This window comes from Electrona antarctica (assembly GCF_951216825.1).
Source record: "Electrona antarctica genome assembly, chromosome: 11".
NCBI classification, from domain to species: Eukaryota; Metazoa; Chordata; class Actinopteri; order Myctophiformes; family Myctophidae; genus Electrona; species Electrona antarctica.
Window position 1 is genome coordinate 37,645,861 of NC_136792.1, and position 15,174 is coordinate 37,661,034.

The 15,174-nt window shown below is 42.5% G+C and overlaps 1 pseudogene across 1 annotated transcript; it reads right to left on the reverse strand.

Moving 5' to 3' along the window:
• Positions 1 to 6,222: 6,222 nt before the first annotated feature.
• Positions 6,223 to 13,527, reverse strand: LOC306932142 (delta(3,5)-Delta(2,4)-dienoyl-CoA isomerase, mitochondrial-like; annotated as a pseudogene). The gene is made up of 10 exons (XR_013792547.1): positions 13,093 to 13,527; positions 11,719 to 11,885; positions 9,450 to 9,538; positions 9,131 to 9,270; positions 8,837 to 8,885; positions 8,599 to 8,663; positions 7,777 to 7,847; positions 6,820 to 6,891; positions 6,466 to 6,690; positions 6,223 to 6,252 (listed from the first exon to the last, which is right to left on the reverse strand). The product of XR_013792547.1 is annotated as a delta(3,5)-Delta(2,4)-dienoyl-CoA isomerase, mitochondrial-like (transcript).
• Between the last annotated feature and the right edge of the window lie 1,647 nt (positions 13,528 to 15,174).

Genomic DNA, 15,174 nt, shown 5'->3' on the forward strand with positions numbered 1-15,174 from the left:
AGTACGTCGCTTGTGAATTTTAAGGTAGCTGTGGTTGTGGAGAAGTGTGGTCTGAATCCTGATTGAAGAGGGGATAAAATGTTGCCACGATTAATGTGATCTGATAGCTGTTTGTAGATACGTTTTTCGAAGACTTTCGCAATAGTGCAAATGCTGGAAATGGGTCTGTAGTTATTTATGTCGGTTGGGTCTCCAGTTTTAAAAATGGGGGTGACTCTTGCACTTTTCCAAATTGAAGGGAGTGAGGAGGTAGACAGAGACAGATTGAACAGGTCAGCGAGGGGATACATTAATATGTGAGCAGCAAGTTTAACAAATTTAGCTTCAAGACCGCCTGGACCGGCACCACAACTTTCTTTCAATTCACATATTGCGTAGTAGACATCGGTAGGCTGAAGTTTTTTGAAAGAGAAAGAACCATTATGGGCGTTTGTGTTTGGGGAACCAGCTGTAACATAGGAGTCTGTGTGTTGGGAACTACAGATTGAGGAAAAGTGGTTATTGAATGCTTGGGAGATGAGAAGGGGGTCAGAGATAATGTCATTATTGATTTGGATCTGCTTTATGGTTTTTTTTATCTGTTTTATTGAGAAACCCCAAATTGTTTGGGGTTGTGGAAATCATGTCTGAAGCTGTCTTTAAAATAGTTAGATTTTACATTTCTTGTTTGGGTTTTTGATTGGTTCCTCAGGTGTCTGTAATGTTCCCAATCACCAGGGTCTCTTGTGGTCCGGTATTTTGACCAAGCTTTGTCCCTTTCTTTATAGAGATTAATAAATTGTGAGTTAATCCATGGTAAATGTCTTCCTTTGACTCGGATTGTTTTCAGTCCCACGCGTCCTCAACAGAAGGAATTTGCTGGAATCTGTTCCAGTTGATGCCAATTAGGTCTTGTATGTAGGAGTTTACGTTCATGTTTTTGCTTTGTCTCAGAGTTATGTATTTTGGGGGAGAGCTGGGGATTTTAATTTTCCAGACACAAAATATGACCGAATGGTCGCTAAAACAGTCGGACATGACACCAGATTTAATGATCCTCCCAGGGTTAGTGACAAGTATCCAATCGAGAAGTGACGAGGACCGGTGGTCCACTCTAGTAGGTTCCTTTATCAGCTGAGTCAGATTTATGCTTTTAAGTAGGTTTCTGTCGTTGGTGCAGGAATGACTGGGCCAGCTTTTATTAAAATCTCCCAGAATTATGAGCTCGTTTTGTTTGTCAAAGGAGTTGATGGTAGACAGGATGCAATTTATAGAGTCAACCGGAGCAGATGGTGGCCTGTAGATATTACCAATTGTTAGGTGTTTGTTGTCGTGGAACTTGATGTTGATAAATAGACATTCAAAATTGACAGGCTCTATGGTGGGCGTGAGACGTTCAGAAACAAGATTTGAGTCAACATATGTGGCCAGACCACCACCGTTAGCATCCCTGTCGGCTCGGTACAGAACAAAGTTCTCAATTTTCATACTCTCGACGGAAATTAGCTCGTATAACCATGTTTCAGATATTGTGATGACGTTCGGTTTATATAGAGTGGCCCATGTTCTGAGGGCGTCAATTTTGTATCTAATGCTCCTTATGTTAAGATGAACAACCTTTAGACCCGACTGTTTCTATATCAATTGTACCTTGGGGAAAGAAAAATCAGTGGAGTTGAGAGTGGACGTGTCGGTGTAGAGTTAGGTCAGCAAGCAAGACATAGAACAAAAAACAAATAAGCAGAAAAAACAGAAAAACAAAAAACAAAGACAAAACAGGAGTAATAAAAAACAAGCAAGACAAAAACATGGCAGACATGCCGTGTGTCGCTGACACATGTCGGCAGAGTTACCAGGCCGCTATCCATTAGTATCGATAGCAGAGTAACTTTGTGGTGGGCGTTCGAGAGACTGGGTGTGTTGGTTTAATTTATGCGTCTGAATGTAGAGAGGTAGTGTGGCAATGGGTAGAGACAGGACAAGGAAGCGTGAGTGACAAGCGGAAGCACCACTACCACCCAAGCCCCAAGCAGCACGGGGAGGCCGCAGCGGACAGACGGCGCATAGAGGTACATTCGGCAAGGGACGAATCCCCCGACCCCTCACCCCCCTCGGTTTGAGGTGGCATCCGTGGGACTTACTTGGGATTCCGCCGTGAGCTACTCCCAGAACCTGGGGAGGGCATCAGCCCATGGCATCCTCCCAGTCAGGTCCCCCAGTTTTGTTTTATAATGGACTTGGTATCGGATTCATATTCAGTTAGCTTATTTTGTTATAGTTTTTTAATTTATTTGTTTTAGTTTGTTTATTTAAGTATTTTTCGGTTAGGGGAGGGGGGAGAGGGGAGGAGAGAGAGAAGACCCCCCCACCAAACCCCACACCGTCAGCCACAGCCAGGCCCCAACCATGCCACAGGAGGACCAGGAGCACTAACTGCCCGCCGGCCCCTCACGCCCAGGCCCAGCCCCACCACCACATCACTTTCGAAGTCAAATAATTAAATTACATTAAACAAACTTTGTACAAACCTAGAAACCATAACAGACGAGCAACAGGAATTATCATAATCCATAGTATTATTTCATCAGTGTTATCACAACCGCAGCAGGGCATAAATATGTATATATATATTTGTTATGTTATTGTCTCCACCAGGCCGAAGGCATGGGGAGAGAGTATGTTTTGCACTCCGGGCATGGGGAGAGAGTATGTTTTGCACTCCGTCCGTGTGTGTGTGTGTGTGCGTCCGTCCGTCCTTCCTTCCTTCCGTCCGTCTGTTACCAGCTAATCTCCGGCACCGTTGGCCCGATCCATGCCAAACTTTGCACACACACTCCCTGGATGCCAACGACGAACCTCTGCCCCAAATATTCCTCAACGGCCTGTTATAGCGCCACCATGAGGACGATTTAGGCAAAACACATTTCTGTAGATTACTCGTACACATTTTATCCATACATCACACAATTCGGTATACACTATCTCCATAGTCATGTGATCAACACGGATCTGCACCATTTCCCATCTTCCTTCCTGATTGGCTAAGATTCGCTTCCAAAGCTCACATGATTGGTCCGTTTCGAACAAAATGCCACAAATCACAAACACAGTGTGCAATTTCCGTGAAATTATACACGCACATTTCCACTAGGCTGAGGACGACATGACACAATTTATTTTCCAAACCAGCCTCATGGTGGCGCTATAACAGGGCAATTCCTGTTTTTACCTATAACTGCATCGCTCTGTGTACAACTTTGTATGCGCACTCCCTAGAGGCATGGAAAAACATTTTCCCTGCATCCCTCCACATCTGCCGGTTATAGCGCCACCATGAGGCCGATTTCTGCAAAACACATTGTTTATATTAGTCGCACAGATTTCATCCAAATCGGTATACATGATCTCTGTAGTCATGTGATCAAGACGAGTCTTTTTGATTTCTCAGATTCTACACTGATTGGCTAAGATTGCCTTCCAAAGTCTTCAGGAGTGGCCCGTTTTGTACAAAATGCTGCACATGTCCTGCTCATCCAGAATTCTATCCTCAGAGATGCTATGAGTGATCCGACTCTGCATTTCCTCAACACAATGAAGAAAATTGTTGCAAAAAACAAACAAACATGTTTATATCACTCCTAAACATTTTGCCAAACATCACACACACTCCTATCCTCCTGGTGGAGACCTGTGCCCAGAAGGGCACTTTTTCTAGTTTTTAGATATATATTTATTTATTTTTATTTTTATAACTATTTTGTGTGTAGGGCTGGTGGGGTCGTTTAAGTTATTGTTCATATACTATAGTTCTGATTTGAAGGAGGTGCATATGCGTGTGTGTGTGTGTGCGCACGCGCGCGCGTGCATGCGTGTGTGCATGCGTGCACACCCGTGCAACACAGCAGTGAGCTTTCCGACCGTAAGTTACGGTCCGTAACCATGGATAGAAACCGTCTGTTTTAGGCAAAGTCTTTTTCTTCGTCATCCGAGAGTTGTTTTGTGGTGAACATTTATGGTTTGTGCTTTAGCAATGTCTCTCGAAGAGGTATTGGATCTATTCCTATCCTAGTGAAGGTCCTGTGTTGCTTGACAGGACGATATTGCAATAATCATCGTCATCACGGAAAGTTTTGAATTAGGCTTTTAATAGCAGTTGTAGATTTTATAGTTCGTGGGGGTTGAAGAGGGGGGTTCTGTTCGTTGGGTTGGGCGGGCTGTGTGTGTGTGTGTGTGTGTGTGTGTGTCTCCGTATGAGCCTAAAGTGAGAGCGCGGTAGGTGGAGGGATGGATATGGATGGATGGATGGAAAGATAGATAGATAGATAGATAGATAGATAGATAGCATCAGTATAGCCACGGTGTCTTCTCACTGTCCCTGTACAGTTGACCATCGACGTATAGTCTATCAACTGAGATGACAGCCTTCTTGTTTTCCGCCTTGAATTCTGTCCTTAATCTTTTCAGAATGTTGTGCCTCTCCCTTATTTCTCTCGGGTAGTGGTGCTTCATCTCGAAATGTGTTCCTTTCAGCTCCTTTCCCTTTTGCTTGACCTGCTTTCTGTGTTTAAAGTGTACAAACTTTACAATAATATATCGGGGTCGAGGATCGACAGGATTTAACGCACCGAGGCGATAAGCTCGGTGGAATGTGATCCGGTTTACGGTTTTGGACGGCATTTTAAGCTGGGTAGTCATGAAGTCCCTAACAGCCTGTTCAGGGTCGGGTGTATCGCCGCTGGGCTGCTCGGGGATTCCGGAGAAAACAATGTCGTTCCGCATGGAGCGTATCTGTAAGGCTAATATTGTTTCTTTATATTCTTTCATGATATTGTTGTCGTTTGAGACGGAGGCCGCTTGCTCTGGAGACGTGAACCGGTTGTTTCTGGATCCATGGAAGTCCTTGAAGCTGCTGGAACCATCATCCAGCTCATAGCACTGTCCTGGCATGATGGCCTGCTGCTTGGACACACTGGAAGGAGGATTACATTTAGTGAGCAACGACATTACAAGAAAATAAAACTTATTACAAAATCCAAACATAACACTTATTACAAAATCTGAACAATAGAAACATCGCTTCAAGGGGTATGATTTGAACATTGCCACAAAATCTGAATAGAAACATCGATTCAAGTGGTACGATTTGAACATTGGCACAAAATCTGAATAGAAACATCGCTTCAAGGGGTATGATTTGAACATTGCCACAATCTTCTGTCTGTCATTTGTTACAACCAGTAATTGTACATACCAGACATTGAGTTTCTGTCCAAAGAGAGAATTGTTGTTCAGGTGAGTGATTGCCGCATAACAGTCTCCCATCTCCACCATGGCTGCTCCAGGTTTACTCTTCATAAACTTCACCTAAAAAAAAAAAACGCCCAAGTTAACAGCTATAATAACAGATCACATAGGGGCTCCCAGGCACCGGCAGCAAGTACAATGCTGCAAGGCATGACGTTTGTGTAATTTGCAAGGCATGACGTTTGTGTAATTTGACTCATAAGAATACAATATGCAAGGCATGACGTTTGTGTAATTTGACTCATAAGAATACAATAGTCGAATATAATAGGCGAGGTGAGACAAGAAACGAGGACATGTCAAGTCACAAGTGACTATAAATCATAGACAAACCAAGCTCAACCTCTGTGCCATCTCATGAAAATGTATATTCAGGGATAGTCTGATAAATGTATTGCTGTCTGGATTGGAACAGAACTCAAAAAACAGACATTTGTCACATGTGCAGTAAGCAGCTCTAAACAGCCGTGCCAGTGGCCTACCTACTGACATTTAGTCAACAGTCAAAGCTTAGCTTAGCATGTGTTAAGTGAGAAAAATTCTCTCGACTTCCGGTTTATTACTGTTTTCAGCACTCTAAATGGTAAATTTATATAGCGCCTTTATCCAAGGCACTTTACATAGATAGTGCATTACATTCACCCATTCACACACACCCATTCACACACACACACACACACACACACACACACACACACACACACACACACACACACACACACACACACACACACACACACACACACACACACACACACACACACACACACACACACACACACACACACACACACACACACACACACACACACACACACACACACACACACACACACACACACACACACACACACACGGCAGCAGAAACCATGCAAGGCACCAAACTAACTGAGGTAAAAAAAGAAAAATGTAAAATAATATTTTTTTCTCGTGGATGGCTCAGATGGAATTAATAACTTTCCACGAGATCTAGAGAAAAGCACGAAGTACTACATTACAGGTGTGGTATGGGAATGTAATTCAGTCCAAGTAGGGCTAGTTGTTGAGAGTATGTCACTTTACAATTGCACATGTGAAATTCATACTCGGCATTTACCTCTTCTTAACCAGCCCAATCCACTTTATTTATATAGGACATTTTACTACCTTCAGTGCATGCCCAACAAAACAAATGGAACCTACCCGCTCCACATCAGCATTCATCTTGACTGGGTCCAGGCCGTACACCATTACAACAGGAGAGTCTGAATGGGCACCATACTCTCCAGGTGGTGGTGGAGGAGGGCCGTAGCCTGCTACACTGTGGTCTTTGGAGTAAATGAGGTTGACTTTGGTTCCCGGCCGGCGATCTCACTGGCCATTTCCAAGGCTCCAGCCATCATTGCTTCCTTGTCAGCAAACACACGGCTAAAGAGAATATGAATTGTTGCGTTTATAAATGATACAGATACACCCACAATCTGGGGAACAAGCGACACAATTTACCATTTGAAAATATATCAATGTTTCATTGTTTATATATGGACACACTCCTACCTGACTAAGCCACAGTTTTTGGCCTCATCCGCATACAACTTTCTAGCAGTCAGAGCAAGCTCATTCACGAGGCTAGAAATGGGTTAAAACAAGAGAAAATCAACAACATTGGCATGTAACTAGTAATGTGTGAGTATATTTGATATGACATTTTTACAGAAACATTCCACATCAATGTGTTGTGTAACCACTGCTCAAAATAAATGTTTTATTCATGAGTGTCTTCCCCCTTACTTTCTTACCAGATACTGCTAAGACTAAGGGGCGATTCATACTCCTATTTTAGAGCCGAATAAAAGTCGGTTCGGCTCTGTAGACTACAATGTGACGTCATTTGAGGTTCGGGGGGGCGGGTACCGTCCTAAAGTTGGCTCTTCGGTGCTACCGAAAATATCTGACGAGCCGAAATCATTTCGGCACTACAGCGCCGAAACAGCGGTAAAATAGGAGTATGAATCGGCCCTTAAGCCGAGCTAATCAGAGGCTTGCCTAATATTTTCTTTAGTTAGTTGCTGCGAGAGTGAGGTCTAGCCAACACCAACTCGGGATTCCTGGATCGCTGCCCTCTTTGGCAAACCCCAAACATGCTGAATTCAGCCCTCTGTGGCTGGAATAGATGTCAAGAGGTATGGGTCTGACTCTGACCACATGAGCCTAGCCAGCCAGAGTACCTATAATCTAGAATAGATCATTCCTCCATTCTGCCTGCCGATAGCTTGACCAGTTGCTGAGATGTAGAAAAATTTAAGCTTCTCAGCTTCTTATACTGAACTTATTTTCACTCTAGATGAGACTGTCCGCGTGACAAGACCGCTGGCTTATGCTGTCTATGGGAACAGAGTTTTTAGAATCCAACGGATGTTGTAGAATCGGGGGGAAAAACACGGGCGCAAAATATTGTGATTTTTCCAAAGGTAGTTGAAATATCACTATAAACCTGGGCATGGAAAGAGATACCTGCGATTGCCAATTACTTTAGGAAGTCTCTGGAGAGTTCCAACATCTGCTGCAAGACCAATATCCACTTCCTACAACATGAGACAAGAGGAGAGGCTTACAAAGAGTGGTGTTTTGTAGAAACTTTGTAGACACTTTTCATACAAAATAAAGGCAATTTAATGCACACAACAAAAACATTTTATGCTTTATACTTTTGACAGATATGTGCAAATATATGTTCATATGCATTTGTCTCGATGTCAAACATCACTAAGACTAAAATGCATATGCAGAAATCGGAACACATTTTTGGAAATGTAGTAAACCCATTTTCAAACATCGAAGGCTCTTTGGGGGTTCGTTCTTACTAAATTTGTGTCGACATATTGAGATGCATGCTGGGACACAGACCCCCATGTTCATCTTGGTGAGAAAGTAATAGTATAATGTCCCCTTTTATTCCACATTTTACTGCTGCCCCTACTGAATGCACAGATAAAACTATGAATGGCTCCAATCTGTTTCTGATCAGAAATGGCCTCATGGAGCAAGTCGTTAGTCATCATCGTTATGGTTTGTCAGTGCCTACTGGAGTATTTAAGAAAATACATATGTATTGTTAATGACCCAAATTTCTTGCATAACATCTTAAAAGACCCCCCTTATCAGTTAAATCCCCTGTTTTAATGCAAAGGAATTGTGGAATAAATATATTTTTCAGTATTTCTGCTTTAAAGGCAGGAGAGAGAGAAAGGAGATATATGCAGCAAAAAGCCTCAGGTTGGTGGAACCGAACCCGGGCCAGCTTATTTATGTGGTATGAGCTCATAGTAGCCATACCTTGACTTGGAACCATGCGTCTTGGGTACATAAACGAATATCACAGGCTGTAATCAGGTCAACTCCTGGAATAAGAGGCAGAATGACAAATCAGCTTACCGAGTATTCCTCTAGTACAAGTTCTACACTACAGGTTTTAAAACAAGTAGATGTAATATTTAGGATAATGGACTTGAAAAGCAGATTGTCATGTTGCTGTTGCTTGTGGTGTGGTTGTTAGGCATTGTGGCGATATTACCTCCTCCTACACAAGCTCCATGGACTGCTACCACCACAGGTTTTGGGCACTTTTGAAAGAAAAGAGAAAGTTAAATCATAGATCCAACCTAGAAATGTACACCATCTCCTACCTAGAGTAATAATCTATAACTGTGTACCATAGGTTCTTTAGTTTGATTCAGAGGGTCAACTACTCAAAGTGTCAACTACTGTGAGTATTTCATGTGTTACAGAGTGTGACGTGATTATTTTTCCCTGAAAAGGCCACCCTGCCACAATATACCGGTACACAGTGTCAGTGTGTAATCATCACCTTCTCTATAACAGAGAATGACTCCTGGTATTTCGCTATGATTTTTCTCATGTTCAAGGAGGTTCTTGCCATGTCATCCCCCTCTGGCTGAATATCACTATATGAGAGTATATCACTGGCCATGTCCATCAGGTCAATACCTAGAGGCGACAGACAGACAGACACACAGACACACAGACACACACAGACACACACAGACACACACACACACACACAAATAAAAGTAGTTATAAATAGAGCCCACTAGAGAACACTGGATATTATGCAGGTGAGATAAATCATCTTGAAACAAGCACTAATATTTTGAACAACTATATACCTGCAGTAAAAGACTTCCCTGCTCCAGAAAAGACCACCACTCTGCAATCTGGGTCTCCAGCTATTTGGTTGAAGCAGTCCACCATCTCACTGGTAAAGAAACAGCATGTTCATGTTAAAGGCGTAGTGAAATGAAAAATATGTTTTTCACACTTTTAGACCACAACTGTGGCCAAAAGAAATGGGTACATTTTCATTTGTGCATTTTTATATCAAAAGTCCATAAAAATCGAATTTGAATTACTTCCTGAAAACTAAAACGTACTGCGTGATGACATGTCGAGGCCCACATCGATAAAAGCCAATAAAAATGAAGCTCACTCGTTTAATTCCCCATATCCGCGCATCCGTCCAACACAGCTGCTACTGATTACAGAAATCCTCCGTTTTTATTCCCATTCAAGATACCATCCAGACAGTGTATTACTCGGTTTCAACTTAATCATCACGCTAAAATATGTATCTGAAAACATTATAGGGTAGAAATAAGCCACATAACAGTAAACTGGTACAGCTGGCCGACTATCTGACTTGTAAACAAACACACTACATGCATAGCTACCGTCCCTAGCTACCGTCCCATCGCCTGAAGGGATGTGACGCTCTGATTGGTTCAGAAACTTCAGAGCGGCGTTTCAAGCTGAAACCGTCTGAAACTTCAAAATAAAATGCCCACCATTTCTGTTTCCCTACACCTTTAAACTTCCATTCTGGATTTCATTAGTGTTCAAATTAACACTGGGGGCTCTATGCAAGGCCCACCTCCATTTTTCCTACCACACCAAATGTCTTTATCGAAAATAGCCGATCTAAAAGATCACAACGTTGTGTTGCAACGTGCTGTGTGTGAGCTTGCACATCTGTTATTTTTGCCCCATGTTCGCCCCAGAATCAGGACACTGTGGTGAAACGCAGACTAATGGCTTTCTGTCTTTCATCTTTATCTTGATTTAGAGTAGTATAAAAAAGCAACCCGATAGTCGAGGGTATAGGGTATAATGTTCTGATCAATGAGTGCCCAGGTAGATTCCCGGCTGGCCAGATCATTTGCTAAATGTCATGCCCATACTCTCTCTCCGCATTTCCTGTCGCTGTCAATAAAGTAAAAAAGAATGCCTAAGAAATATCTTTCAAAATATATATAGCATAAACAAATTAACTAAAACGCATGTAATCTTGTTACCCAATTTTGTGCCTTGAGGGACTAGTTCATGTAAAAATGGCTTATTTTCTATCAATTACACACCCCAAGAAGCCTTGAATAGATGGAGATTGTTGTGTTTTTGTCACATTCCAAAGGCAATGATTTGACGACCGGCGCTACCGAGTTTCCCATTGATCGTTGACCCGGTCATCAGTTTCCCATTGATCGTTGACCCGGTCATCAGTTTCCTATTGATCGATGACCCGGTCATCAGTTTCCTATTGATCGATGACCCGGTCATCAAATTATTGGCTCCAGACACAAGTAATTTATAGAGTACTAGCAGGAACCTTTTTCTCTTTTCTTAATGACAGTACAGTCTAGTAGTCTAGTCCAGTGTTTCCCAATCACTGGGTCAGGACCCATTTGTGGGTCGCGGACACATTTTTATGGGTCCCTTGATTTTTTTGTTTCCTATGTTTTGTTTTTAATTATTATTTCAAAACATTTTCAAAAAAAACATTTCCAAGAAAATGAAACTTTTCATGAATTAAAAATAAAATTCAATGATTTTTTTCAGTAATTTCATGAAGAAACTTTGCACACCTACAGGGACAGGTGCATTGGAGGCTCGGAGCAGGCAACCAGTGCTGAGAGAAGGGAACCCTCTGTCTTCACTTACAGTATATAGCAGCGGTTTATTAAGCCAAGTATACTCATACTCAGCTTAATAAACTGCTGCTATATAAGTGAAGACAATGTGCTGTGTGCAACGAAAAATCTAAGAAATTCCATGAATTAGAAAACGAAAAGTTTTTTTTTTAGAAACCAAGGTTTTGTAAGTAAAGTGAGCGAAATACTTCACTCTATGGGATGTTTCCTTGCGCAAGGAAACATCCCATAGAGTGAAGTATTTCGTGAACGAATACTTAACAAAACAAATGTTTACGAAGTAGTGAAAATAGCCAATCTACAAGCACACAATGTGGCGCGAAGCGACCCGTTGTGAGCTTGTAGATAATTAGATATGCCATTTTCACTAGTTTAGGTCCCGGGCAAACGTCTAATCTCTCTCTTTGGGTCTCGACCTGAAAAGGTTGTGGAACCTCTGGTCTAGTGGTCATACCTCCAGAAAGCCCTGTTCATAGCGTTGCGTTTCTCTGGCCGGTGTAGTTCGACATGAGTGATGGACTCCGCTGGATGATTGATGGCTAGGGTGGTGAAGGGGGGGGTTGGGCCCGGCAGAAGACATACTTCTGACTGCACTGCAAAGGGGGAGCCACAGATGTCTGTCTGATAGAATGAGGAGATTAGAGTTAAAGCCTCCTAGTCCTAATTTACACAAAGAAAAGCCTAGTGACAGGAGGTTACACAAAGACAGACACTTTCCCTTTCACTCCAATGTAACCAATGTAATCATAAGGCTTTCTGCAGTACCTTCAATGTAATCATAAGGCTTTCTGCAGTACCTTCAAAATAAATAACCATCTTTCTATAGCGTTTTTGAGGCCTTCACACTCGTGTGAAGTGAGGGGCACCGAGATTTTTGGGGACATGTTGATGTTCTCATGTCTGTGAAAAATGAAATAAATGTATTACAAATGTATTTATTTGGCTGGGGAGCGGGAATTTATAGGCTCTAACAAAGTCCATAGACTTGGCTGGCCGGTAACAGGTACGGTCGCCCCAATTCCATCGCGCCCCCGCTTTTTTCTGCCCACCTCACTCCGACTGCTCGGTGAGGCGGTTCTTGTATTCTTTATTTTGTTTTACTGAGAATACGGTTAGAAATACGTTTGGGGTTAGGCATATTTTTACTGGGTTTAAGTTTAGGAATAGGCTTAGGTTTAGGCATAGTTTTACTGAGGTTAAGGTTAGGTTTAATTAAGCATAATTTACTTAGGTTACTTTAGGAATACCAGGCAGTGCAGTTCCACCGGCTGTACGCCCGAGGCGAGTTGGTAAAGGGGTGAGTTGTCTGGGACTGGTATTCGGCTGTAACCTGACTCCGCCAGATGGGGCAGCAGAGAGTACACTGGGTTCCCCCCTCCTGCTCCGGGGGGAACCCAGTGTACTCTCTGCTGCCCCATCTGGCGGAGTCAGGTTAATTCGGCTGGCCTATGCTACGACATAATTTTGGAAAGCCATGCATTGGAGGGGCTATAGCTACCCTCAAAAAACAACTGGATAATATACAGTAGCCTATAAGAAATACAACTTTTTAAATGAGTAGTAAGTGAGTGTAACACAATAGGAGTTAGCATGTAACACTTTTCATGTAACACTTTTTTCCAAATACAAAAAGGGTATACGGTTCTAAAAGGGGCTAAATATTGTTAACAGAATACAGGATTTGGATGACCCTGTGGAACCTGTTAACATAGTTCGGAGATGTTGGTTATGTGTGAATCTGTAGGTTGTCACCTATCAGTTTACATTAAACGCAGCACCTTAAAAATCCTAAACCTATGATGTTAGTGATTCATCACGGCACACTTACTTTTCATGAGAGCTGACCTGACAGTGAATGACAACATTGCCCTGTCTCAATGAGTCCAGAGTACTCCTGTGGCTGTTTGAAATGCAAGGTTAACTTAACGTCACTGCAGTGCAGGGTGCAGATTCCTTCCTTCTGTCACAAATGGTAAGGTTGCTGCCCTGCAGGGTGCATGTGATGAGCAGCTCAAAAGACACTTCACCCCGTTCAGCTTTTTGAATACCCCGCCGTCTGTCAACTTTAACCTACATCCACATCCAGCTGCTAACTGTAGCAGCTACTAGCTAGTTAGTATACTCTAATGTAGAAAAGTAGCTGGGTCCACCACGTCCTAGCTTGCATCTAGCACACAGCAGACTCAAGGAAGGCAACTGTATTTAAGGCTTCAAAAATCCAAATGTTGCAATTATAACATTGCAGCATATCACTGTCACATTCATGTCGTCTACCTAAAAGTGCTATTCTTCTTCTTCTTGTGGGGTTTATTGGCGGTTGGCAAACCTAAAAGTGCTATGGTGTCCGACGAGGCTCAAACTCGGCTACTATACGCGTAGCGTTGGAATATGATCCGGAGGAACTGAATAGCCTACATCTTTTCTCTTCGCAGATGATGAGATATGTTGTTTCACGTCTGTGGTTCTTCTCACAAGTTTTAATTTCAAGGTCCCGGGTCCATTTGGTTCCATTTGTGCAAGTGCTCCAGTGAGTCGTCGCAGACCTAAGGTCCAATTAACGCCCTTAAGTAATCAGCAATGTGTTTTTTTCCGTGTTTGCTGCGAATAACATGAATAGAAACGATCATCACGTTTGTTGTGTTTCTCACTTTCTCATACTTCTTTTTTCTAAACAGATTTAGCACTGCTAATTGCAAAATGACCATAGTACTGCTAAATTAGCAGTACTATGGTCATTCTGATCATTGCAATTTACATCACATCGACATGTGTCACAAGTCCGACTGATATCTGTGAATTCCCATGCACTATGCTTGGCCTGCCCTGCCCTGGACACAGTACTACTCGTCAACCTGTCTACAGCATACTCTGCCTAACCTCACCTCACCAGGTTTTCCATACTCTGCCAGATTGGTTAAAATTTTCATTTCAAGTTCCAGGTTAAAAGAAAGAATATTTACAGCTAGTACTCGACCCCACATGAGTACTTGAGTAAGAGTACAAATACGACTGTTAAAGTATAAGTAGCTCAGTCAAAATGTTACTTGAGTCTCTTACTCAAGTAACATCAAGACTTCAAGAGTAGATCCCTGATGTCATTATAAATGCGACTTGCTATCGCAATTAAGCCCATATATGGAGATCCCTGATGTCATCAATATTAGTATAGGCCTATCCTATGGATATAACTAGACGGACCTGCCCCAAAGTTATTTGTGCAGCCGGCGAAAACAAGAGTTCTCTACAGGCCCGAAAATTAAGGCCCAGCCCTACCTGGGCCCTCATCAAACCCTGCACTCAAGACGCTGCCCCGCTGCCACCCCACCTGTTCCACATTCCATATGTTGACCTGACCTCATCGAACCCTGTACACTCAAGACACGCTCCATAGGCTATATGGCCAGTGCACGCTTCTTGCCCTTGGGGCGAGGTCGCTTCTCGTCTTACTGGTTTTATAGGACCTTGTAATTCTTGTTTCAGAGAAGTAACTCTGAAACCACCTGCACTGCATGCACTGACGTGCTTGCTTGTAGAACTACATTATACATCTTAGTAGTAACAGGAATATAATATCCTTTTTGAGGGGCGCTAGCACCTCCTATATTTTCGTCCCAACACGTGTCACATTTGCCATTGACAATGAAAGGAGAATTTACGCCATATGTGTCTGAACAAATCGGCTTTTTGTGGCAACACAAATATTAAATGCCATTGACAATGAAAGGAGAAGTTATGTCATATGTAGACGAGCAAATCGGCTATTTTGTCCTAATCAAACATCAAGCCATTGACAATGAACTGAGAATTTATGTCGTCATATGTGTCTGAGCATATAGGCTTTTCTAAACACAGTGCAACCGTTTTAATTCAGCTTGGGGCTTATATATAAGTACAATTAAATAAATATTAT